Source organism: Siphateles boraxobius, unplaced genomic scaffold (assembly GCF_051911475.1).
Source record: "Siphateles boraxobius isolate OS27281-9 unplaced genomic scaffold, OSU_SipBor_1 61, whole genome shotgun sequence".
Taxonomy (NCBI): domain Eukaryota; kingdom Metazoa; phylum Chordata; class Actinopteri; order Cypriniformes; family Leuciscidae; genus Siphateles; species Siphateles boraxobius.
Genome location: NW_027509188.1, coordinates 1285006 through 1312500, shown reverse-complemented (window position 1 = coordinate 1312500; position 27495 = coordinate 1285006). Strand labels below are relative to the sequence as shown.

The 27495-nt window shown below is 36.5% G+C and overlaps 1 long non-coding RNA gene across 1 annotated transcript; it reads left to right on the top strand.

The window, feature by feature from the left end:
* Positions 1-9106: 9106 nt before the first annotated feature.
* LOC143718587 (uncharacterized) lies at positions 9107-26428 on the top strand. Its single transcript, XR_013196449.1, has 3 exons — positions 9107-9236; positions 19948-20084; positions 25884-26428. It is a non-coding gene; the product is annotated as an uncharacterized LOC143718587 (long non-coding RNA).
* The last annotated feature ends 1067 nt before the right edge of the window (positions 26429-27495 follow it).

Genomic DNA, 27495 nt, shown 5'->3' with positions numbered 1-27495 from the left:
TTTATCTCCCAATAAGAAAGCTGCTAAAACTACTTTGTTACTCAAATGAAATTATGGTTTCATTGTAAAATACCTCCTGATTGTCTGAACATTATTATTTATTTATGTATATCCAGTTATTTATTAATAATTTGTAGTTTATGTTTTGTGAATTGTTTTTATTAGACTACACCTAATCTACTGCCTTTCTTACTTTGAGTTTACTGTTATTTGTATTTTATTTTGTTGTGCTTGATGTATCCCCTGAGCTTTTTGTTCAATAAATAAAAAAATAAATAAAATAACCTAACAAACATTTAAAGACATTTAAGTCAAAAATAAGGTGGATAGTTTCACTAAAGATTGCAGGTAACTAGTTTAGAATATGTGGTGAAAATATTCAATTTGAAAAGACTGTGATGCTGTGAAAGGTACTCCCCAATCTTACACTTAAATACGTCGTCATGTTTTCCCGACACAGTGGTGGTCATGCTGCTCCCACACGCGACTTCAGTGGATGTGGCGTTTTCACCCACCGTCCTGTACTTCGACGGTTTTATAATCTTTCTTTTGGATCGGTTCATCTTTGATTAAAGACGAAAAAGGAACATCCGATATAAACTGAAGGACGGACACTCAACGAACTCCACTCTCTTGGTAAGTTATTTGGTGGGTCGCATCAGGTGCATACCGCCACCTACTGTACCGGAATATGCAACCTCATGGCTTCACGTACTTATAAAAGGTAAATAAATGAGTTTAATAAATAAATAAAAATTTATTTTATATATCCTACCTGGCTTTCTAGGGATCGAGTCCAAAAATAAAAAGGCTTATATGCCTTCTGCGTGTTTGCATACAGAGATGACGTTTTGTGGGCGGAGCCCAACTAGTGACAGTGAAGTGTTAGCGTTAAACTTTGATTGTAATGGTCCCGGTTTCTGCGGTTTCATCACGTTTCGTTTATTTTGTAGATAGATTAAAAGTTTAAATTGCTTGGCTACTGATGTGTGCATGCATGTAAGGTATGTATACTAAGATATGAGATTTGAATAGGATTTCAAACCACATGTGCTTTTTAGGACTAACAGTCTGAACGTAACGTTAGCCTATGTCGGAATCAAAGTAAGGGCTAGCTAGAGAAGCTAGCTCTTTCGGATCTTTACCACATATATTAACTTTAGTTTGCCAAAATTTCGCGCCCTTTCCTGCTTACTAAGTCCTTCTCTATATGATTTTGCAGCTTCCATGTGTTTTTCTATGTGGTTTATTAGTGTAACAATCTGTTAAGTAACGTTAGCGTTATTACAAAAACTGTGCAATCCATGATGTTGTTTACATAGGAGAGCCTCCATAATGGCCGAGCATATAGTGTTAGTAGCTAGAATTGTGTCTTTATGACATGCGAGAAAATAACTGATATGAGAGAGAAAAAAGTGTGAGAGAAAAAGTTATCACAAAAAAAAAAAGCATTTCATGAGAGAAAAAAATCATACCAATATCAAAAAAGAATAATATTTTAGACTAAATTTTTTGGAGAAAAAGTACTTTATCATATAACATAAAATATATAAATGTGATTTTTTAAATTAAAAGAAATTGTTTTTTTTTTTTCGGAAATTATTTTAGAAAAAAAACACTCTCAAAATATTTTGAAAAAGAAAAACTTAAATATATATTTTTGACATCAGTGTGAAAAAAAATTCTCTCTTAAAAAAAGGTTTCTCGCAAAACGCTTTTATTTGCTCTATTCTTGCTCTAGTGTCAGGATTTTGCTTTAGCTGTGAAAGTTGTGTCATGGGCGGGGCCACGTTCCTATTGGCCAGTAGGAGGAGCATAATCTTTTTTTGGGAGAACTGAATCATTACACCATTGTTCGTTCACCTAGATGCCCTCTGCCCTAGTTGACACTCCAATGTGTGGGTAAGATGATGACACTCAACTCGATGGGTAGCTGGCTGAGCAAGTTCAGCATCACTGAAGATTAAACATTAAAAACACACTCATAGCTTTTCGAACGAGGGAAACCAATGCGCCGCTAAAATCCGAGTTGTACTACAAAGTGACGTCATAACTTCGACACTCTACACTCGAACATTCTCCGATTCAGAAATCAAAAAGCCTATCTGAAGATCGAAGTTGATTTTAACATTTAACTTATATATATTTTTTTATCTTTAAGAAATTCCTTCTTATGTAACGATTAAACATGTAAACAATATAATATTTTGTTTATTTATTCGCTAACATTTTTTTTCCATGTCGGAATCACAGCAAACTCATAGTCGCAAATGTTAATGTTGACCTACTGTCTAATTCTACTAACGTTTTAATTGTATTAACTTACGTATCTTTCATGTTTGGATTTTAGGCCCAGTACAGCGTAAGTTACGCAATCTTCGTAATTTACTCTATTACACTCGTGGATACAATTATTAGGTAAGTTTCATTCGCCTTTCGATTGTTGTCCTTTCGATTCATGTTTCATCACTAAATTAGTTTTTATAATTAATCCTAAAAATATACATTTGCAGTAAGAAATCAATAGTTTTTTGTAATGCTTTTAGTTGTGTGGTGTACTTCCCTGCTGGAAAAACCAGCAAGACCAACATATGTTGTGTTATGGTGCTGCTTTGCTGGTGACCACCAGCTAAACCAGCATAGACCAGCATAGTAATTCTGCTAGTCTATTCTTTTTTTATAGCAGGGATATAGCTATAAGGTCTTCACAGACCTTAATGTAAAGATATATTGAATTTACAAAGAGGAAAATGTCATGTGAATACGAAATAACTTGACCGCGTATTGGGTCAGCTGTTGCCGCCATATTAGCGGTGGAAATAGTAAGTTAACGTTAGCCTGCACAGAAATGAGAGTAAATGGGAAAGCTGCAACTTTTTTATAACTCTTATGTTACATCTCGCCACCGATTTTAACAGTTTCTATCTGTGTGGAGTATATGTATTAAATTTTCTTACAATTGCTTTGAATCTGTACCTTTAATACGAAAAAATAGTATTTGTATAAGGAATTATGATTGTATACACTTGTCATGTTTATTAATTTGGCTAGCGGAGGCCTCCATAAGGTAATATAGCTTAATGTAAATGAAGTGAAATAAATTCTTTGGCTTGATGGTTTTAAATTGTAACCCTTGCACACGACGGACACATTTTTACCTCCAGTTGCTATGAGAGTAATGGAGAAGTTTCCACCACTACGGTCCAGCAGACAACGCGCAGTCCAATTATTTCTAGTTTTATCTAAAATAATGAAGTTACCTTTGTTTTCTCTTTATCTTCCATAGTCATGGGTAAATTCATGAGAGAACTACAATATATGACATGGAAAGGGGGAAGAAAGTTGATCAAGTGGTTGCAGAAACATAAGCTGCTTGCTCCAAAGATGAAGTGCCCTGTTTGTAGGACACATATGAAAATGTCAAGAACGGGCTCTACAAGAATTCGTTATAGGTGGTAAGTGTAAATGTATCTGTAAATAATTTGCAAGTTTATTGTTTGTCATTTTTCGTGTTTGTTTTTGAATGGGTCATTTTGTGGCAAGTCTGAATTAAGATGAAAGCCAAAATAAGCAAATCATAATAGTAACCCAGTGTTTTTGTAAAGTATATAGATCAGACATAACAAGGATTAATTGGTTACACTGGTTAAAAAATGAGCAGTGTGAAGCATAAAATAAGATAACTCGGGACCCCTGGGTTTACAATTAACTAAACTATCAACTATGTATGATTGATAAGTTGGCTAAGAATATGAATTTAAAATCACTTTGAGATACCTTTAATACTTCTTTAGCTACTGTTGTGGCAAATATTCATTTTAACCATCACTGCGTAAGAGACACTCGGTGTCAAATCAGTAAAAAGAGACGTATTTAATGATGCAAGAATAAAGGGTTTAATCCAGTACACATAGTTATCCTTGCAAATGAGTGACACACGACATACCAGTGCAATCTTTATACTGTTCTTTCCAAAGCTATTTTTCTATAGGCCTTGCCTCTTAGTAATTTACCACAAACAAAATGACACAAATGCTAGTTTAGATTTATCCCTAACTAACCCCTTTAGCCCCTCTTGCCTAGATGACCTCTGACCTGATCAGTCTTCTGGTGCTCCATACCTTCCTAGGCATGCATGAAAGAAAGACAAGCCTCCTCTTTCTTATTCCTTCACAGATGACAAAACCAAATGACATTCCTTTACCATTCTATTGAAAGAAAAAATAATACCATATATAAATGTGTGTGTATATATATATATATATATATATATATATATATATATATATATAGAGAGAGAGAGAGAGAGAGAGAGAGAGAGGTCCCATTAGAAACACATGTAGAAACAAAAATTCCCACAACACTTCAAGCACAAGAACTTGGGGAAATTTCTTTGTGACACTCACAAAGGAATGTGCTGTGCAGTTATTTATATATAAAGGAACAAAATGCATTTCCAGTTTAATTTTTTTTAGCAGACTTCACAGAGAAGATGTAGATTTTAGTTAAATACTACATAGTTTACTTGATGACATGCACATAATTTAAAATAAGGATTATATGAAAAAGATATCTCAAATAAACATACTTTATTGCAATTAGTGTGTCATTTCTATTTGTGTTCCTTTTAATCATTAAGAAATGTCATGTTTTAGTTGACAATTTGTTTAAACTTTCCACAGGAGATGTAGAAGAAGATGCCATTAGGAAATTTCCAAATCTATTAGGACAGGTTCCATCTTCGAGGGATCACACATGGAAATTTCAGAATGGCTGAAGATAATGCTAAAGTAAGTTTGTTTGTTTGTTTGTATAAATAATTATATATTGTGTGCAAACGTGAAAATATTGATTGTATTATTTGTCATTGGTTTCTCATTTAAATTTTAGTTCATTTCAGTTATTGTATCTCAGAAACATAAGACACACAACTAGGGGTGGCTCAGTGGGTAGCACTGTTTCCTCAGATCAATAAGATCCCTATAGGTCGGATTGCCTTTCTGTATTAAGTTTGCATGTTTCCCCTGTGTCAGGGTTTACTCCGGTTTTCTCACACAGGAAAAAAAACATGCAGGTTGGGTAAATTAGAGATACCAAATTTCCCCTCACACAACGTTTGTATCAATCAACTTGTGTGGATTACTTGTGTATGGATTAACCAGTTCTCGGCATGCATACTGTATAAGCCATAGATGTTGGAATAACGTTAAAATAAACAAACATGCAACTACAATCAATGGATATATTGTGTAATGTAGCATCATTTTATTTGTGTTTCATTAATTAAGTCAAACGTAAATTACACCCCAAAAAGAAAATTCTGTCATTATTTACTCACCTTGTTTCAAACCTGTATAAATTTCTTTCTTCTGCTGAACACAAAGATGACATTATTTGGAGTAATTTCAGTAACCAAACAGATCCAATACCACATTTACAGAAATAGTAGGTAAAACAAATACTATGTGAATAAACACGAAATGAGATCTGTTTTGTTACTGACCTTCTTCCAAATTTCTTCCATTGTGTTCAGCAGAATTAAGAAACTCAAGACAGGTTTAGAACCACATCGGGTGCTGCTAATATATGTTCTATATGGTTTAACACTATTTTTAATTTTCAGTTTTTCACAAGGTCTCAGGAAAAGACATGTCGACTTGATTGAGGAAGGGACTGCTAGAAGTAGTACATCGATCACAAGAGTGTATAAAACTCTTCGCAAATGCTGTGTCACTGCAATGAAAAGACTTCACAGAAAAAAGAAGATGAGGCTTGGTGGAACACATGCTTTTGTTGTCATTGACGAAAGTAAATTCCGCCACAAAAGAAAGGTACAACATTGAATGGCAGATGCTGTTGAGATTACTATCAAGGTTAAAAATATTTAAGATATTCAAGTAAAAATAATATAATTGTATATGTAATATCACTGTATCATTTTTATTTTACTATGTGTAGTACAACCGTGGACGCTTCGGAAGAACATGGCGAAGGAAACATTCCTGGGTCTTTGGAATGCTGGAGGTGCAAGGAACATCTAGAAAACCAGTACTGAAGTTGGTCAAACATCGCCGAACAAATAATCTGCTTCCCATCATACGAAAGTATGTAGTACCTGGGAGTAAAATTCTGAGTGATTGCTGGAGGGCATACAACAGCTTGCCACAGCATGGATACATTCATTATCAGGTTAACCACAAAAGATACTTCATCCATCCACAGTCAGGTGCCCACACCCAGCACATGGAACGTGCTTGGCGCACATATAAAGAGAACATATACAGATTCAGGGGAAACCTCACCAAACAGTCACTGAAAACAAATCTTCGCTTAATTGAGTGGAACTACTGGCTTGGTAAGAACCACAGACATGGACCCATTGGTCGCTTAATCCATGATATTAAAAAAGTATATCGATTTTAAAGACAAATAAAAAAGAGAGAGTGGTCATTTTGTGTTCAGTTGTTTTTGTAATGTTGGATGTTATTAAACTTTTATATAATTAAAAATGTTGATTCTTTTAAAAGTGTAAACAAGTTTTAAACTGTAATTTTTGAAGTAATTTTGTCCTTTATTTAGTATTTTTTGGTTGTAATTAAATATTAAACAGACTTTGTTCAATTGTTATTGTTGGTGTTGTGCTTTTTAAATTATTTTCTTTGTATATATTTTATTTTTTTAATTATTATAGTTCTTATTTGTAATAACAGAAATAACGGTAACATTTTCTCATATTTGGTAACAAATATTTAATTGATTAGAGTACATTAAATATTAATAAATAATACTTAAACATTAATAAATGTTGAAAAATTATATATCTATTTTTCATGTTATTTAATGAATTTACTAATGTTTACTAATACAACCCCATTGTAAGTGTTACCAAAATTACTAATTAATTATATTGTAACAATAAATAACAGAACTGGAGAAGCATCGAGAATCGTTTGACACTTGAATAGAATCTTTTGACACTTGAATCGAATTGTTTGACTGACATTTCAATCAAATCGTTTTCACTACACGTAACTTAAAATCTTTGCACCCTGCTGACATGACATTTCTAGCATGAAAATGCAAAGAAACATAATTTTGATGCTGAGAGAGTCACAGATCCTTGGGGTAGGTTTACGAGTTGTGGGTGAGCGTGTGTGGGAAAACAACGAAGAAGGAGAAGACATAAGTTTGAATTTGATCGTGAGTCTTCCGGGACGAGGTGGTGAGGCCGTGATCCCTGTTCTCGGTCAGAAAGACATCGAAGATTTAAAAACAGGTAAGACATTTTCTAAAATGTGTATTGCTTGTAACTTATCGTTAGAGCACTAAAATATCAATTATGTCCGAAAATTTGTAAACCTAGTCGTATAAAGTGAATACAAATGTGTTAAAGTTACTGTGCAATGTCCTTGCAGCAGAATCACGTGACCCACTGCTCGAGGACGACGATCGGCAAGTAGCCTAAAAGTCGTGTTTGTTTTTAAATATACATATAATTAAATACTGTTGTGTTCATATGGTATTTGTTTTTGGATATCATATGTTAATGGCTAAGCTAATGCAGGCTTACTATCAATTTGAACATACTTATAGTTACCCGTATTATACACTGCCCTACAAAGCAAAAAGGCTGTAACTGCATTTTTGGTCAAACATTTGTTATTACCATTGTCATGACATTCGAGGTATCCTTTGTTATGTTACAAAACATCTTATCTCAAATGTGTGTCGTGTTGTAGAAAATGGTAGTCGTTTGTACAGTAACTGCAAAAAGCCCGAGTTATAGTCATTTTTCTCAGTTCTTCACTCTGCGTAGTTACTGACTTTTTGCTTCGTAGGCCAGTATAGTTACCGTCATTAGAGAAGGCTACGTGATTAGTGATTAATTTGACTTTCACTAATTTCTTTAGAGATAACGCCATGGAAGACAGTGGCTCAGAAGACATCCCCACACCACCCCTCCCCCAACCAGCTCTTGGATCTGTTGAAGGAAACCTAGCTCCTACTGCCTCCATTACCCTTGAAAAATTGCGCCAAGAGAAGAGTGCCTTGGTGGAGCAGAGGGATCAGCTGAGAATCGAACTGGATCGGCTGTTGGACTCAGTTACTTCCCCTGCACCTGCTCCATCGACTGTCCCTGCCACTCATAGCTACAGTAAGTTACATTGCAGTGTTTTTTTTAAATGGTCCTTAAAGGGTTAGTTCACCCAAAAATGAAAATTCTGTCAGTATTTACTCACCCTCATGTTGTTCCAAACCTCTATGTGTTTATTTGTTCTGCTGAACACAAAGGAAGATATTTGGAAGAATGTTTTAGTCAAACAGATCTCAATCCCCATTGACTACCATAGTATGTATTTTTTCCTACAATGGTAGTCAATGGGGATTGAGATCTGTTTGATTAAAACATTCTTCCAAATATCTTCCTTTGTGTTCAGCAGAACAAATAAACACATAGAGGTTTGGAACAACATGAGGGTGAGTAAATACTGACAGAATTTTCATTTTTGGGTGAACTAACCCTTTAATGCCGAGACACTAAACCAATTAGATCATCATTTTCCCAGAGATTAAAATATCCAAATGATGTGTCATTAGTAACCTACTGTAGAGGATTAGGGCCAAGTAAAAAAATAAAAAATAGCACCATCTCGAGATTAAAGTCATTATAATGCGAAACTAAACTCCTTAAATTCCGAGAAAGGAAGTCGAAATACAATCTTGATAATAAACTCATTAAATTTTGAGAATAAAGTCGTAGTTTCGAGAAGGAAAAATAAACACTCGAAATACAATCTTGAGAGAGATGAGTAAGAAGTTCATTAATAAAAGTTATGAATGTGATAGTATAACATGACAAATTTGTAATTTATGAAGTAGGCTTATGAATACAGTTATTAAACACATTATAGACATGATTATAAATAAAGAGCAAAGCATGCATTTATAAACTGCTTACTAATCTATATCAATGTTGAAACAATGCTTTATAAATGATGATTTAATTATTTACAAATGCTTAAAAGATCATTTATAGTGTGCAGTTATTATAAATGTTACTGATTTATGTTCTTTAGAGAAACCTGAAAAGAAGAGAAGAAAGACATCTTCCTCTTCATCTACAATCTCCTCTTCATCATCATCCTCCTCCTCATCATCTTCCTCAAGTTCCACTGAAAGAGAAAGGAAGAAGAAGAAAAAGAAAAAAACTAAACAAAGATCATTTGGGAAAAGAAGTAAGTTTTAAATATAGAATATGACTTTCTGCAAGTTTAATTTGTCAATTTATACTACTACCCTTCAATAGTATTTTATCACTGTATATTTTATTTTGACCCTAGCCATTTGGAAAATGGATGCAATACTCGTATGTTATACGCATATATGCATTACGCATTTATGCTACTGTATGTTCAGAGTTCTAAAAATTATGGAAAAAGTTATATATATATATATATACAGTCGTGCTCAGAATTAATGGCACCCCTGGTAAATATGAAGAAAACTGGCTGTAAAAAATAAATCTGCATTGTTTATCCTTTTGATCTTCCATTCAAAAAATTGGCAAAATTCTAACCTTTCATTGAAGCAAAAGAATTGAAAGTGGGGGTAAATCACACTATGAAATAAATGTTTTTCTCCAAAACACTCTGGCCATAATTGTTGGCACCCCTAGAATTTTTTATGAGAAAAATATCTCTGAAGTACATTCCCATTAACATTTAATTTTTTAAGCACATCAGGGTGACTAGGAACATGAAATTGTCCAGCTATGACTTCTTGTTTCAATGAGTTTAAAGATGAGGAAGCACAAAGGCCAAATTCCCTGAATCATCCATCACAATGAATAAAACCAAAGAACATGGTTCTGATGTGCATCAAAAGATTGTTGAGCTTCACAAAATAGAAAGTGGATGTAAGAAAATAGCTAAAGAATTGAAAATCCCCATTTTGACCATCAGGGCAATAATTAAGAAGTTATAATCAACTAAAGATGTTATGATTCTGCCAGGAAGAGGATGTGTGTCTATTTTGCCTTAATGGACGGTGAGGATGAAAGTTTGAGTGGCCAAAGACTCTTCAACGATCACAGATGGAGAATTGCAGAGATTAGTTGAGTCTTGGGGTCAGAAAACCTAAAAAAAAAAAAAATAGAAGACAACCCCTACATCACCACATGTTGTTTGAGACGGTTTCAAGAAAAATGCTCCTCGCTCATCCAAAAACAAACTCCAGCATATTCAGGTGTCAGACACGACTGGAACTTCAAACGGCACAGGGTTCTGTGGTCAGATGAAACTAAAAAAGGGGCTTTTTGGCAGCAAACCCAGCAGATGTGTTTGGTGCAAACAGGGATGAAGAGTACCCCATGCCTACGGTTAAATATACTGCTGGATCTTGTATGTTGTGGGCCTATTTATTTGCTGGAGGTCCTGGACATCTTGTTCAGATACATGGTATTATGGATTCCATCAAATACAAAAAAATAAAAAATAAAAACCTGACGCCTTCTGCTAGAAATCCTATAATGGGCCGTGGTTGGATCTTCCATCAGGACAACGATCCAAAACAAAAATCAAAATCAACACAAAAATTAGTTACGGAGCACAAAATGAAGCTTCTGCCATGACCGTCCCAGACCCTGACCTGATGAGGGGAGTGAACTGAAGAGATGAAGCACCAACATGGATCTGGGAATCTGCAGGATCTGGAGAGAGTCTGTATGGAGGAATGGTCTCTGATCTCTGGTCAGGTGTTCTCCAAACTCATCAGGCATTATAGGAGAAGACTCAGATCTGTTATCTTGGCAAAAGTTTACAGATCTGAGGTTGCAAAAAGTTTTTAATAACAGGGTGCCAATAATTATGGCAAGAGTGTTTTGGAGAAAAACATTTATTTCATAGTGTGATTTACCCCCACTCTCAATTGTTTTGCTTCAATGAAAGGTTAGAATTTTGCCAATTTTTTTAATGGAAGATCAAAAAGAAAACGATGCAGAATTATTTTTTTACAGCCAGTTTTCATCATATTTACCAGGGGTGCCATTAATTCTGAGCACGACTGTATATATATATATATATATATATATATATATATATATATATATATATATATATATATTTGGTTGCTATAAAGCATAATCACTGTTATAATATATTTCGACAATATGGTCAAAGTGTTTTGAGATTTCATATTGTGTGGTAGAACTTTCACATCAAAATAATAATCTCAACAGAGACATTTAAGTAGTCTAAGTTATATTTTAATTGTAGTCTTAGATATTTATACAAGAAAACAACAAAAATACTAAGAATTCTTAAATTGAGATACATATACATAAGTAAATTGGCTTAATTTTTAAAGTCTTGTTTACTGAAATTAATTCTGAAATTTAAGAGGTTAAGGCTTAAAACAAGTAAAGAATCTTCCTGTGGGGTAAAGAAAACATTTAAATTAAGTTTATTGAATTAAGTTGAAACTGGAATTAAGTTAATCTTATATATGGAAATGTTTTATGTCTAAATATCCAAAGACTAATATATCAAGTGTTTACTTGAGGTTACCTTTTATGAACTGGTCACTGTACACTCACCTAAAGGATTATTAGGAACACCTGTTCTATTTCTCATTAATGCAATTATCTAATCAACCAATCACATGGCAGTTGCTTCAATGCATTTAGGGGAGAAAGAGGCGACAATTTGCCAGAGCTCACCAAAATTGGACAGTTGAAGACTGGAAAAATGTTGCCTGGTCTGATGAGTCTCAATTTCTGTTGAGACATTCAGATGGTAGAGTCAGAATTTGGCGTAAAACAAAATGAGAACATGGATCCATCATGCCTTGTTACCACTGTGCAGGCTGGTGGTGGTGGTGTAATGGTGTGGGGGATTTTCTTGGCACAATTTACGCCCTTTAGTGCCAATTGGGCATCGTTTAAATGCCACGGCCTACCTGAGCATTGTTTCTGACCATGTCCATCCCTTTATGGCCACCATGTAACCATCCTCTGATGGCTACTTCCAGCAGGATAATGCACCAAGTCACAAAGCTCGAATCATTTCAAATTGGTTTCTTGAACATGACAATGAGTTCACTGTACAGTCCACAGTCACCAGATCTCAACCCAATAGAGCATCTTTGGGATGTGGTGGAACGGGAGCTTCGTGCCCTGGATGTGCATCCCACAAATCTCCATCAACTGCAAGATGCTATCCTATCAATATGGGCCAACATTTCTAAAGAATGCTTTCAGCACCTTGTTGAATTAATGCCACGTAGAATTAAGGCAGTTCTGAAGGCAAAAGAGGGTCAAACACAGTATTAGTATGGTGTTCTTAATAATCCTTTAGGTGAGTGTAAATACGAGTGCATGTTGATGGCTCCAATTGTTCCTCCTCACATGTTTATGACACAAAATTCACAAATACATATTTTGTGGATTTTTGTCTCTGACTGCATTCTGTAGAAGCATAGCACAGGATTGTCTCCTCATTAGTTAGTGCATTTTATTGAAAAACAACTATTAAAGGAGTAGTTCACTTCAAATATGTTTTTTTTGTCTTTCTTTCTTCAGTCAAAAAGAAATGAAGGTTTTTGATGAAAACATTCCAGGATTTTCTCCATATAATGGACTTCAATGGGAACCAAACGGTTCAAGGTCCAAATCAGAGTTTCAGTGCAGCTTCAAAGGGCTTTAAACAACACCAGACGATGTCTAGCGAAACGACTGGTCATTTTCAAATATTAAAAAAAAAGTTTGCATGTTATAAGCACAAATCCTCTCCTTGCTCTGTTCTGTGATGCGCGTTCGTGACTCTCCTGTTCGAACTCATTCATCAAAAAGAACAAATCTTTTTTCGAGTCATGACTCGAAGGTTCATAGATAAGACCCTTATTGGTTCCCATTGAAGTCTATTATATGTAGAAAATCCTGGAAAGTTTTCATCAAAAACCTTAATTTCTTTTCGACTGAAGAAAGAAAGACATGGACATCTTGGATGACATGGGGGTGAGTAAATTATCAGCAAAAGATTTTTAAAAGTGAACTACTCCTTTAAAGGGTTACTTCAGGATTTAGCATTAAGCTTTGTATCAGTAGAAAACCAGTAGTATTTTCGAATTACCGTGCTTCCCCCCTTCATATCCCCCTGAGATGAGAGATTTATGTATTTTTAATCTGGAAAAAATCCTCCGATGACGCAAAAATCGTCATTTTGCGTCATCGGAGGATTTTTTGGTCAGAGGCTTAAAACTACAGCAGGTTTAAGCAGCTAGTTCCGCATGTTTTCACCACGCCCATATTGGGCGGGATCTCACTCACAGAACGTAAACATAGTGTCAGCCATCTTTCTGTAGCTAAGCTAACAGGCTCTTGCTCTGTGGAGAAAGTTTGATTAATCACAATGGCGGAAGGTAGTTTTGAAGTAGAAATGGCAGAAGGGGATTTCGAAGATATTTTGAGAGAATCGGATGCTCGCGGCTACCTGTATGAACCGCAATACAGTGATGAACAGTTGCGGTTGATAGAGGAACAAGAGGCGGTCGGAGCAGCTGCTGCAGCAGAGCAGCAAGACCTGCTTGGCGGTCAGGAGGAAGAGCCCGGGCAGACTCGAGCTGGGGCGGACTGGTGGTGTCAGTGCTCTCGATGTGCGCCTATGTTATCAGAGAGAGAGTCCTATTGCTGTCGCGAATTTCAGCGATGCCATTTTCTTTTGGAAGAGATCGCTGAATCCGCTGATGAAACGGCATGCGTAACTGAGCACCCTAGTTTTCAACCACATATGGACAGGGGGGTCCTGGAAACCTATTTCAGGATCCCGAAAATAAATTGGAAACGCCAGCCAAAGCCCACAGGGACAAACGGACGGCTAAGTGTAAAGTGAGTATTTTGTTTTTTTACATTTTGTTACTATGACGACATATAACTTACAGAGTTTGGACACCAGGCAGGTATTATCACAACGTGCTTCCCACGTAACGTTAGTCAGCTGAGCTATTGTTGTTATATTTACATCGTTAGCAATTATACTGTATTTGAAAATAGTTTGCATTGCTAACGTTGTGTTTACTGTTTTGTAGACAATATCGTCTAACAGCCTACCGTCACTTCATGGAATGGGTCCTGCAAGGCGAGAGACTGGGGAAAGGCTATCGTATTGTTTTGCCAACCTGTGTTGTTCAGGACATCAGACGAAGATATCCAGCTCCTGACGGGCAATACAGTGGCTATATAGAAACTGCTGAAGCTCTGGAAGAACTTTGAGTGTAAAAGTGATTTATTATTTATTTATTTTTTCAATTAAAACTTATAACTCACATTGGTTGTGGTTCTTGTTAAAAACCTTTAGAGTTGATACATTAGAGAATGTGTTTGCCTATTATACTACATGGTCCTGCCTTGAATAATCTTTTTAATGTGAAAGTCTAAATTGTGTAATATTCATTAGGCTAACTTTTTTAATCCAAAATAAATTCCAAGAAGGGAAATAATCCAGGTAGTTTGTGTACAGTAAGTAATTACAGCAAAATCAGTGACAGTAACCATTCAGCCTCCCTCCACAAGTCTATAATATAGAAATTGAGTGTACACAGGAGTATAGGGTAAGATGAAGAATTTTTTTTTATTAATATTCACACAAAAATTATTCTGCTGCCATAGTCAAAGGTACATTATTAAAATAAATAAGGAGATACAAAACAAAAAATGTCCTGCAGAATATAAACAAAGGCGAAAATAAATAAATTATAATCTAAAAAATAAATAAGGAAATATAATCAGCGGTGGCAAAATCTGATTTGACAGTAAGAAAACTCAGGAAGGAGTAGCAGAATGAATTTGAGGAAGGTGCCATGAGTGCTATGATAAGGTGCTATCAGTGTCGGTCTTAGAAGCGGCTTTGGAAAGAAGTTGTGGCAGCCTCCTTTGATGGTTTAGGCACGGGTGCAATGTTGGGTGGAAGTGCAGGCTGTGCCAGGGCAAGTGAGGAGGTCTGTATGGTAAATTGAATGTTCGGGTTGCGTCTTCTATCCATGACCCTCTTGATGAGTGTGTCTATAAACTGGGTGGTGTGTGGTGTGAAGATTTTCTTCAAGACCCACTGTTTGGATCTCTTGCAGAAGACTTGGTTGAACCGTGCTTGTCCTGTTAATGATAGGAAATATAATTAAATATAAAATCTGAACTAAGATTTGATTTTGTCCTGTCTGATCGTTCCCTTGGCTCTAAACATTGTAATTTTTGATATTATATTACACAGACAACACATAATTACATACCTGTCTGGGTTGTGTCCTGCTTCCTCTTGACAATATTCTCATTGTGCTCCAGGATTGCAAGGTGACATCGCTCCTTCATTCCCTGGAATGAGAATGCCTGGCGTTTGGGGAGGTATTTTAGAAGTGCACTATGAAAGACTTCAAGTGGGCCTGTGGGCAATTAAAATGAGAAAGGGAGAAGGGATACAACAAATTAAAACATTATCATTATGATTTTGAAAGATAAGTGTACAAGGGCACCTATTCTCACCTGTATGTTTGAACAGGGCCATCTTTTCCATGTCTCGCAGAAGCCTTTTGTCAAGGACCAGCGAAGACAGGTCCTGAAATGCCAATGAATCTTTTCTCATCCACATGCGCTTCTTTTGCTCCTGGGCTGTTAGAGGAGCATGGTCACAACGATGCTGTTCTCCGGTTTCATCTGTCCACTCATGCTCATTACACACATGGTGTGTAATGGACTTCCACCGGCATTTCAATGCCTGTATGAAAAAATAAATATTAATCTTAAGTGTAGAATTTATTTTTCTTCCAAAAAAAGAATCAAATTAGAATCAAATGTCTTACCTCGACGTCCCCCTTACTTGTGGCACAGGCAAACCACATATGGTTTACGACAGACCTATAAAAGATAATACAATTAGTAATTTTGAATCTTGCAAACCAATGTAAAGTCTGCTAGATTACAAACCAACACTGACCTGGTCCATGCATGGATGATTTCTCTGCCCTTTTTTTTCCCCTTATTCTGCATCTTCTTTCGGAAACCTGTGAGTAAATGGAGCACAAGTTTTGTCAAACAATAACAATTGTCTTTTTAATTTTTATTGGTCCAAATTCACACCTTAGTCTTTCACACTTTGCCCCTTAAAGAGCTTTGTAGACTTCCTGCACTGTGCTAGTGTAGAAGTTTGAAATGTTCATGGTTTTCTTGAATGAACAATTTACACTAATACACTGGCTGAGTGCATCATGGCTGCAAAACTGTGAGGGGGGTGAAGACTGAGACCATGAGGTGTCAGTCGGGGTAGGGCTGGAGAAGTGTGGAGGTTTGTGTGTGTACAAGGGGGACTAAACAAATACATACCTTTTGCTGTGTGCCAGATGTCAAACTGATGTTGGACATTAGGAAATTGTTCCCTCATTGTTTTCTGAATAGATGTGGAGCGATCTGTGGCCATCACCTCCACGTCAAGTCCCTGGTCCATCAGCTCATTCATGCCCCTTTTGAAACCCAGTGGTTCCATGGCAACAGAGCTGGTGGCCTCAGTAACCTAAAGAGTCAAGTTTGAATCATACCGGTAATCCTAATTTTACAAATATCATCTGTAATTTTCCATTATTATAATAATTTTACCTGCACAAGTTCTGTGTGGAGTATCTCCTTTGTGTCATCCAACATAAACGTATAGTGGCAGTATTTTGCACTAAAACCTGGTGTGTCACACCGGCCATCACCCGTCAAGTGTAGCCTCTTTCCATCCTCCTGTTCTAAATACACTCTTGCCAAGAGTTCTGTTCGTTTTTCAGTATACACTTCCTCAATAGCAGGGTGCAAGTATACCTTCTGGATGTTATAAAATGTAGTCTGTCCCATCATTTGGACACCCATGGTCTTACACCAGTCTGAGAGTTCTGTGTATGTGCCCCCTCTGAACAGAACAGCTGCTGCTGCAAGGAGGTTCACCTCTGGCATTCCCCTAACATCACGGGAAGATTTCCAGGTCCCAGTATGGCCCCCAAGACATGTCCAATCTACCTTCCTCTGTGCACCAACGTCAACAATAGTCTTTGACGAAATTGTATTCCCGCACATCTGGCAAAATTTGAAGAGTGACATGAGGCTTGACTCATTGACAATTATCTTCTTTTCATTCCAGTCCTTTTCACCTTCATCATCTGATGATGATGATGTTGATGTGAGGGTGAAGGTTGACCCAGGTTGATAGCTTTCATCATTTTCACCTAAAGCTTCAATGCTGCTGATGGTGGTATTGAGGCCCCCAGGTGTACTTAGGCATGGTGACTTTAAAAAAAAAAAGATTAAAAAAAAAAAAGTCATACAGTTGCTTTAGAATTCATTTAGAAAGAATATGATGTGAAGTATGTTGGTTATTCAAAAACTTACAAATTGTTCTTGGACTGAGACCGGAAATTTGACCGGAGTTGAGGTCAGCAGGATTTTTTCTTCTTCTTCCAACGACACTAACGCAGCAGACGCAATTGGAGTCTGAAATGACAAGTTCAATAACGTTACATAATATTTCAATAAACTAAAGTTATTCTGAAGTGAAAACAATGCAGGTTTTTTCGTTGCCCAAATAAAAAGGAAATACCTCTAACATATACATATTGAGATTTCTGACCGACATAAGTGTCAATTTTATTTTTAAGCTTACATTAATTAACACTATTTTGTTCTAGTCTGCACTACATCAGGGGTTCATCTCGCAAAAGTATCTGTTTCTGCAGTCATCTCCAAACATACAGCAACTTGCTTGTGTGGTAACGTTAGCATAAATAGACTAACACAGTTTTACAGAACTGTGGCTTTACTTTGATAACAGTCAACTAATATGTAATTATCTATCTAACGTCACTTTGCTAACTTTCCTGTTTTACTGCTAACAACTACAACACTATATGTAGGCTACTGTGTGATCAGAAACAGAGTCGAGTATTAGCGAGTCTTACCTCTAGGCGAATGCGTTTAGTACCAGAAGGCCCAGGCTGTTCGTCATCTGGAAATCTGAATATCGACGGGATTGCGGTGTCCTTCAGAGTGGTTCTCTTAATTCCAAGGACATTCGTTTCGTAGTCTTCCTGCTTGAAATGGCGACTGCAAATCCTACGGGTTTTCAGGTTTTCCATATCGGTGTCCTCGCCAAACTTCGGGTGGTTGATAGCCCGCAGCCATTGTTTACATCGCTCTAAATGTTTTATCGGAAAATGATGGAAACTTACTTCTTGTCCTTTCCTGGTTTTGTTTGTACATCCCGGTACAACGCAACTTAACACCATTTCGATGGAAATGTATCTAATTCACGATTTATAGAGTCACGATGTAACAAAGCAAGCCTAGTTGGATCAAACTTTTCGGATACTGCCGCCTGTAACCGGTAGGCGTGGTTTGGGAGTGGCCTCGTAAGGGCAGCAAACCAAGTGCATTCTGGGAGTTGTTGTCTTTCATACACATGAGTCAAAAATACATTTTCTGGCTTTTCTCAGTCTAGAAAACTCCAAATTCAAAAATAATTTCACATTTCTACTATATAAATGACCAATATTAAATACACATTCATGTTCCCAGAGCTGAAGTATCCCTTTAAGTATTTATGATAAACTAAAGAAATCACTCACTTCTTAGGCTAAATCACTTCTCAGCACTCTTTCCCGCCAGGGGGGTTTTCCCCTAAGTGCTTGATGACACATGACAACTATCATTAGATACGAATGAGGGATATTGTAACGGTCAGAATGGCTGTTACATCAAACAATTACATCATTTTACAATATAGTGTTTAAAGGAATTACAAAATCTAAGCAAAAAATAAAATAAGACCAAATCAAGACATTATATGCATATGTAAATCGAAAAAAAAAACAAAGCTACAAATAAAGTAAAGTATATCAGTAGTAATTAGATACAGAAATACAATAAAATAAATAATTACACTGTCGCCTTCATTCTATAAATGAATTATTAATCACTACATAAGAAGTGCTGCAGAAGTGATTTTCCTTTTGTCTTCTGTTGTTTGATTAGCATAACGACACAAACATAAGCAGATTTCTTAAACGTACTGCCAATTTACGATAGAATAAACACTGACACACATATACTGACACACATTTGATTTCTTTCTGAGCTGTTTGCGTTCACTTTAAGACCTAATTGATTGATTTTATGAGAATAATTGCCAAGAGTTTGTTACTTTGTTATTTTGAGATTAGCACGATTCGAATTTTCCGCATATGTTTCCTGTAAAGTGCTCAAAGATTCTGTGTTTGTAGGCTTTTTGAGTTGCTTTTCTCCGTGCTTAAGAGTGTGTGTCCATTTGAGTATTTGTGTGTGTCTGTGCCAATTATCTGTGCACACAGAAAACAGCTGACTTTAACATCATCTTGAGCGCACATTGATTACAATTGCTTGAATATTAACATTTGCAAGGTTTAGTAACACTTTATAAATTATGCATGTTTAAGTAATTATTATGAAAGAGACTATTATAATTTTTGTGTGATTTATTTTGTGTCTCTTCTAACTGTGTCAGCCAGCCGTCAATCTGGGTGGGCCAATGCCACCCTGGCATTTATGTAGCCTAGCAACTCACAGTCAGTTTTGCAACTGACATTCCTTGAATAAGCAAGGTTTGGGATCATCAACCTTGAGTTCAGGGTATATATGAAGATTTTGGTTCCAAAAATGTTTGTTAAGATGTTTTTATTGCGTTTTCTTTTACTACTTACTTTTATTGTCTTATTTATGAAGGCAAAACATACCAAATGCAGTTTGATATTAATTGGAATGCAAAATCAAAAAACAAGATTTTTGAAAAGTGTATCTTTTGAAACCAAAGTCTTCATATGTTGGTAAGTTAATCTTGCTTTCTGGTATACTCCTATTTTGTTAGACTGACCGAAATTTTATTTTAAATTTTTTTCTAGTGTGTACCCCGGAACAAGTTACCCACAGATACAAGTTTATTCTGAAAACTTTCCAAAAAATTAGGAGTGTTCCTGAGAGCTTGAAAAGGCACAACATAGACAAAGCCACATTGGCCTTGTCTAGTATAATCGCAGAGGTACGTATGAGTACAGACTTGTTTATAATTTCTGTGATGTTGTTAAACAGCTTGCATTAAGTATAAATTATTCACCACTCCCTACTATTACACTACAGTATTGATGTTCATTTATTTATTAAAAATGCAGTCAAATCTAAAAGTCCTGCAAAAAGTCATCCTTCATGAAGGTGATCATTTTAAGAATATTTAGTAATTTACAAGTATATTCGTTTTTGCAATGTGCACAAAGTTAATGGTACTGTTATACTAAGGCTTTTCTATTATTTTTATCCATCCTCTACATCACTGAGCCTAGGCTACATAACAAACACACTTCTTTATTGCTTTACAGTCCAACAGCAGTATAAAATAGAGCCTCTAGTAAATTAATACCTATTAAAAGCAGGTTTAACAGTATTTGATGCATTCTAATGTATTATCACATTTGAAGAGTTGGATTACTCATGCTAAAAATTGTCAAAGGTTAAAAAAAGAAGTTAGAGTATTTCTATGCCAAACTCACATCTCCTCTTTCCTTGTAATTTTTTTGATCACTTTTAACAGAAAATATGATGTACCTCATAAAACAAGTTGACAGTCAAATTCATGTACATGTCTTGACTGAGCAGTGTACTGCTTTTGTTAATAAATGTAGAATTTTTTTCTATATTTTTGTTTATTTTTCAAGTAGTCTTACAGACCCTTGATGCACCACTTTTGTTGTATTCATTAGAAGCTACTCTATTTAACGTTATACCTTAGCTTTCTAAACTGCATGTTTTCATGCAGCTTAATATATGATATTTTCTGTACTGTTATTACATGTTATGTACACGCTGATATATGTATAGTCTTAATTTGGCTGTTCAGTCTACATAAAACTAGCTAAATCAAGTAGAATTACTCTAAAAGTCATAAATACAAAAGACATATGCAATTATTAGTGAATGAGACTTGGCCCCATTTTAATGATCTAAGCGCATTGTCTAAAGCGCACGTTGGAAACGGGCGTGTCCGATTCCACTTTTGCTAATTTAATGTGGGGAAATTTGTTTATGCGGCAAGCACACGGTCTAAATGTGTTGTTCCTATTATCCTTATGTGAGTAATGGGTGTGTTTTGGGCATAACGTGCAATACCAATGAGAGTCTCATCTCTCATCCCCTTTAAAAGCCAGTTGCGCAAGCGCCATGCCTAATTCTTATGTAGATGGATTTGTAAACTGGAAAAATATATGGATGATATACCACCAATTAAAGATTGATGTTAAAAATTGATTTGTTTTAATTTTTTTTTTTTTTATTAAAACCTTTAAAAGACGTTTTCTTGAAAGCTGGGGTAGGTAACTTTTGTAAAAAATATTTTTTACATATTTGTTAAAACTGTCATTATGTCCTGACAGTAGAATATGAGACAGATAATCTGTGAAAAAATCAAGCTCCTCTGGCTCCTCCCAGTGGTCCTATTGCCATTTGCAGAAATACAATGCTCCCGATCAGAAACAACCAATCAGAGCCAGGAGGAATGTCTTAGCAGTGTCAATCACGCTCGCTGTACGCGCTGATCACACCCCTCTCTTGCACAGCACGAGCGCGTACCGTCGTTCAAACTCGTTCAAAAGATTGCCTGGGTGTTGTGCCTAATTTCGACCCCCTGCCAAATTATTACCCCCCTCGTTGAAGTCAGTACCTGATTGCCTAATCCCAACTCCGCCCCTAATCCTACCCCCTCCCCCACAACTAATCCTAAACCTACCAATGCTAGGGGGGTAATAATTTGGCGGGGGTCGAAATTCGGCACAACACCGGTGAGCTGCAGTTGTGCTGTGCTTAAGACGGAGAAGTACCCTAAACTGCCAATTCTCGAGGGACACCTGCTCATAAAACAGAGAGGTAAAGGGGAAAAGACCGATGACGATAAACAATCTTGTCTAATTTGTCAGCCCATTGTCAAAACTAGCCGCATAACATGTTGATAAAATGTCACGCACTCTCCTAAGCAACAATTGAAACCTGCTAATTCACTGGCTTGTCATTTTGCTGAAATAATGTACTAGCACACCTTATCTAGCACTATATATCGCTAGAATAATTACTTACATACTGTAACGTTAGTTGCCGTTATATTAACGTTATCTTACTAGCTATTTATAACTTATAGAAAGAGTGCAACATAAAGTTACATGTATTGCAAAATACATAAGGATTTGAGGACCAAGTTTGTAGTCAAAGTATGGGCACGCCAGGGGCGGACTGGGACCAAAAAGTGGCCCTGGACTTTCTGGCCCACAGCAGCCCACCGTACGGTGGCCGAGAAAGCTGCAAATAGAAAAAAACACCTGCAAATTAAAAAAAAAACATCATCAGTTTCACAACATACTTGTGCTCCAAATACAGAAAAGCGCTGCAAATAACACAGACCACAACGGAAATGTTTCCAGGTAAACCAAATAGGCCTAACTTAAGTGACGAAGCGCTAAAATGTGTGCATGTGTGTCTCAACTTTAAAACTTTGGACCCCACATTACCTAATATATCTTATGAAACTTTTCTTTATGAAAAATTTTAACATAACATGAAACAATTTTTAAAGTGTAACGGATTAAAGATAAATATCTTTCCTTCATGTTCTTCTTCTCTATATTTATTTATATAGTTAATAAGTTTTCAGCTCATTGTTCTTTTCTCATTTGTATTCTAATGACATTGAACATATTGTTAATACATTTTGTATATTGTATACAAGTTGTATGTCATAAAATGTAATCTCTGTACGTTTTGTTAAAATACATAAATACATAAAGTAGAATTATAAGCTGTAAGGGTTAGTCACTTATTTGGTTCCCCTAGAAAGATTTCCTCGTGGTCTGTGTTATTTGGGCGTTTCTGTATTTGGGTGGTGTTGTGAGTATTTGGTGCACACGTGTGTTGTGAAACTGATGAAGATGTTTTCTTAATTTGCAGGTGTTTATTCTATTTACATGCGTTTTCATTCAGTTGCAACGCGTTGAGTTTTCTCGGCCTCCGTACCACCATTAATGTGCAGAATATTTTTAACACCACTTATAGCATAAAAATATAACACAATACAAAACTAACGTTATATGCTATTTAAACATTTATTTTAAATAACACAACGCAGTCAGGGGGAGCTAACTTTCGCCTTCAGAACCATGTTCATAACCTCTTGAACTGCTACTCTTCGCGCCAAATGTATAATCTGTTAATTTGAAGCATTTCACACATAGATTTCACAGCATCTACCTCTAGCTAACAGTTGGCTGTAGTTCTCTCGGTGTTAAAATGGAGCTTTTTTTCGCCGCGACTGTCTGTGTTGGGTTTTTCCAGGACGTGAAAGGGGGCGTGTTTCAAGATACGAAATGGAGCAGACCAAACAAATTAACAAGGAGAGACAGTCACATTCATTCACACGAAAAGCACTCCATGTCGGCCGCGCGATCGATTCCCTTATCCATTTGCGTAGAAAAGAAATGTAATATTATGATTTCCGTCATTGTTTTATAAATATTTTTGATACTTGATATTTGTACACTACCGGGCCGGCCCACATTGGCCAGCGGACCACCGGGAAAAGTCCCGGTGCTCCAGATGGCCAGTCCGCCCCTGGGGCACGCCATAGTCAATGTAAAGCATATTGCTGACGTTTAGTCCCTATCAGTGAATGTGCCATAACTGTTTATCCGCCGTCATCGGTGGCCCTGTTTACTAGCCTGCGCGTTCACGACCGGCTCTGCTGTGGGGGACGAGCTGTGGAGGGAGGGCTGTAGCGCAGCAGAGAGCAAGGGGGTGGGACCTGTAGTTGTGCTTGTTCAAATTTTCAGACTAAGTCAACGTTTTCTCAAAACTCCCTACTGCAGCTTTAAATCATGGAAGTAAAAATAGCAGGCTTTTAATTTCTGTAAATGTATGGATAGCCTACATAATCGCTCATAAAATAATTTGCAAATATGTAAGAAAAGGTTTGTACTCTAAACATAATTTATGTTTAACAACAGGAAATAAAGAATTTACAAACATGTAGAGCAGAAACATTTAAGCACTCGGACAGCACCATGAGTGTTTTAAAAGCATTACCGGTACTTTTTTTTTTTTTCTCATCTCATCATATGCAGAGGTACAAAGTCATCATATACAACAAATCCGTGGGGTAGCGTTTAAAAAAAAACCATTGAATTACTTACCAGGCTACAGGTGAAGCAGCTCTTTACGCCTTCTTACATCTTGTAATTGGTCCTCATTTATGTTCAAGAGACTCAATAGTAATCTTTTACATTTTAATCCATTAATTTTTCATATTATAAAAAGGGTTGTGTGCTGCTACGCATCCATGTGTGATAAGGAAACGCGCATTGTCATCCCGTATTACTAATGTGCGCATTAAATAACAAAATGGAAAATGGACTGGATCTATATAGCACTGTATATAGACCCAATGGCCACCAAAGTGCTTTACATTTGCCTCACATTCACATTCTATTCATACACTGATGGCGGTGTCAGCCATGCAAGGCGCCATCCAGCTCGTCAGGGGGCAGCTGGGGTTAGGTGTCTTGCTCATGGACACCTTGACACTTGGTCAGGTGGAACCGGGGATTTAACCACCAACTTTTCAGTTTGTAGACAACCTACATGAACCACTGAGCCACTGCTGCCATTAAATAACAAGAACAATATTGCACCATTGACTTTAGACTTTAGAGCAGGTTTTAGTTGGTAAATGTCATAGTCTATTTTAGTTGCCTCAAAATTGCAACGTGCCAACAATGTGCCTGAAATCAACTTATTTTCAGACCAGAACGCCCCAGGGGCGCAAATGCATTTGCTGTTGTGTTTAAACAACATGGCGCCAAACCTTAAAATTGTCATTTCACCAGGTTGAAACCAGCAAAAGACACTTGTGTCTAGTGTATGATAGGGCTGTCACCTGATGTGATACCGAAAAAAATATTGTTGTGCTACTGCAACCTTTTTACAGAGCCGGACATGCCGGAGTACATTTACTTGAGTACGGTGCTTAAGTACAATTTTGAGGGATCTGTACTTTACACGAGTATCATTTCTGGGGAGTACTCATGACTTTACTCAAGTACAGTTCCCTCAAGTTTGAGAGGGAAATATTGTACTCTTTACTCCACTACATTTCTATCCATAACCATGAGTACCCATTACTACTATTAAAATAAAAAAAATGAAAAATCTCGGAAACCCTCAATTTGTTGTTTGCCTCTCAAACGTGTTGGATTGTGCTGGCGCCTGATTGGGACAGCCTATCAGCAATCACCTTCAGCTTTCCGGCAAAGTCAACTCAATGGTCAGATTTAGATAAGAGACGAAACCATGGATGAAACAATGGAACTATGGAAGCAGGTCCATTCTCGCCACTCTATTTCAATTTTATGAATTTTCTGAAATTTTCTTAAATGTTAAATAAAGCAACATGGTAAAAAGAGGAAAATGACTTTATTTTACTTTCAATTCCTTTTACATTCGCCAAGGTATTGACATTAACATTTTGCATAACTCCATGTAGGACATTTCTGTACATTAATGTAAGCACTGTGGCAGTTGGAATGCAATATTTACAAAATTGTTGTACTCTTGTACTCTTGATATCCAAGTACTTTTAAAAACAAGTACTTCAGTACTTTTACTTAAGTAGATATCTGACTGTAGTACTTGTACTTTTTTTTAAAATTTATTTATCTGTACTTTTACTTAAGTAATAAAGCTGTGTACTCTGTCCGCCTCTGCGTTTTTAAATATTCTACTAACTACATTCCTATACTTGTGATTACAGGTGGCAATAGCATCAGACGGGGAACAGTTTTCTGTACCTGCATACACCCCAGGGACAACTCTGCAGTCATATGCAAAGGTCTTGCAGCAGTTTGTGGCCTCCTGTCCCCAACTAAGTAATAAAATTGAGGACATGAAAAAACAAAACAAGCTGCTACCAATAAAAAATAAGTTTCGCCATTGATTTTTTTATTTTTTTATTTTTTTTATTTGCTTAAACCAATTGTGTTTTCTCTGTTGAACTTTTGGTGATTTTTGTTATTTATTTAAGATTATTTATGTTCTGTTTACAGTTTGTAGTGTTGATGTAATTCCAACATTGTGATTGTTTATTATTAAACTTGTTTGAATAAATGTTTTTGGTTTAATTGTGCTACTGTTTTTTTTTTTTTTTTTTTTAAGTACTAATTTCGAAAATTGTTGATAATGCTAATGGTTAAGCTAGGTTTGTCTGTTTCAGCATACTGGTTTAATGTTGTATTTACCCTGTAACTACACAGAACAAGGGGGTAACAAGCCACCACTTTAATTTACAGCCCGCAGGAGTTACACTTACCCTGTAACTACACAGAACAAGGGGGTAACAAGCACCACTTTAATTTACAGCCCGCAGGAGTTAAACTTACCCTGTAACTACACAGAACAAGGGGGTAACAAGCCACCACTTTAATTTACAGCCCGCAGGAGTTACACTTACCCTGTAACTACACAGAACAAGGGGGTAACAAGCACCACTTTAATTTACAGCCCGCAGGAGTTACACTTACCCTGTAACTACACAGAACAAGGGGGTAACAAGCCACCACTTTAATTTACAGCCCGCAGGAGTTAAACTTACCCTGTAACTACACAGAACAAGGGGGTAACAAGCACCACTTTAATTTACAGCCCGCAGGAGTTACACTTACCCTGTAACTACACAGAACAAGGGGGTAACAAGCCACCACTTTATTTTACAGCCCGCAGGAGTTAAACTTACCCTGTAACTACACAGAACAAGGGGGTAACAAGCACCACTTTAATTTACAGCCCGCAGGAGTTACACTTACCCTGTAACTACACAGAACAAGGGGGTAACAAGCCACCACTTTAATTTACAGCCCGCAGGAGTTAAACTTACCCTGTAACTACACAGAACAAGGGGGTAACAAGCCACCACTTTAATTTACAGCCCGCAGGAGTTAAACTTACCCTGTAACTACACAGAACAAGGGGGTAACAAGCCACCACTTGCTATGTAGCAATACGAAACAACACTATTTGCACTGTAATTACAGAGAACGGTACTGTTATCAAGAAAACAAAACAACAACAACAAAAAAAGTTTTAATTACACAGTATATTTGCCCTGACATTTAAGTGTCGTTGCAATTCAATGGGATAAGGTAAGTACTAATTACCACATGGTACTGTCTAAATTAAAATCATAACAGAAACTATTTATTTTGACTTAGCATTACGTAATCTAGTAAGAAAAGCCAATAAATTTAATTTTCATCCCACAGACGTCAAATTACCATGTAACATTGCACAAGAACATATTTAGCCAGAAATGTGATACATTTTATAAACAACACACGTACAATTTTTGCCTGGAATATATTAAAAGAATA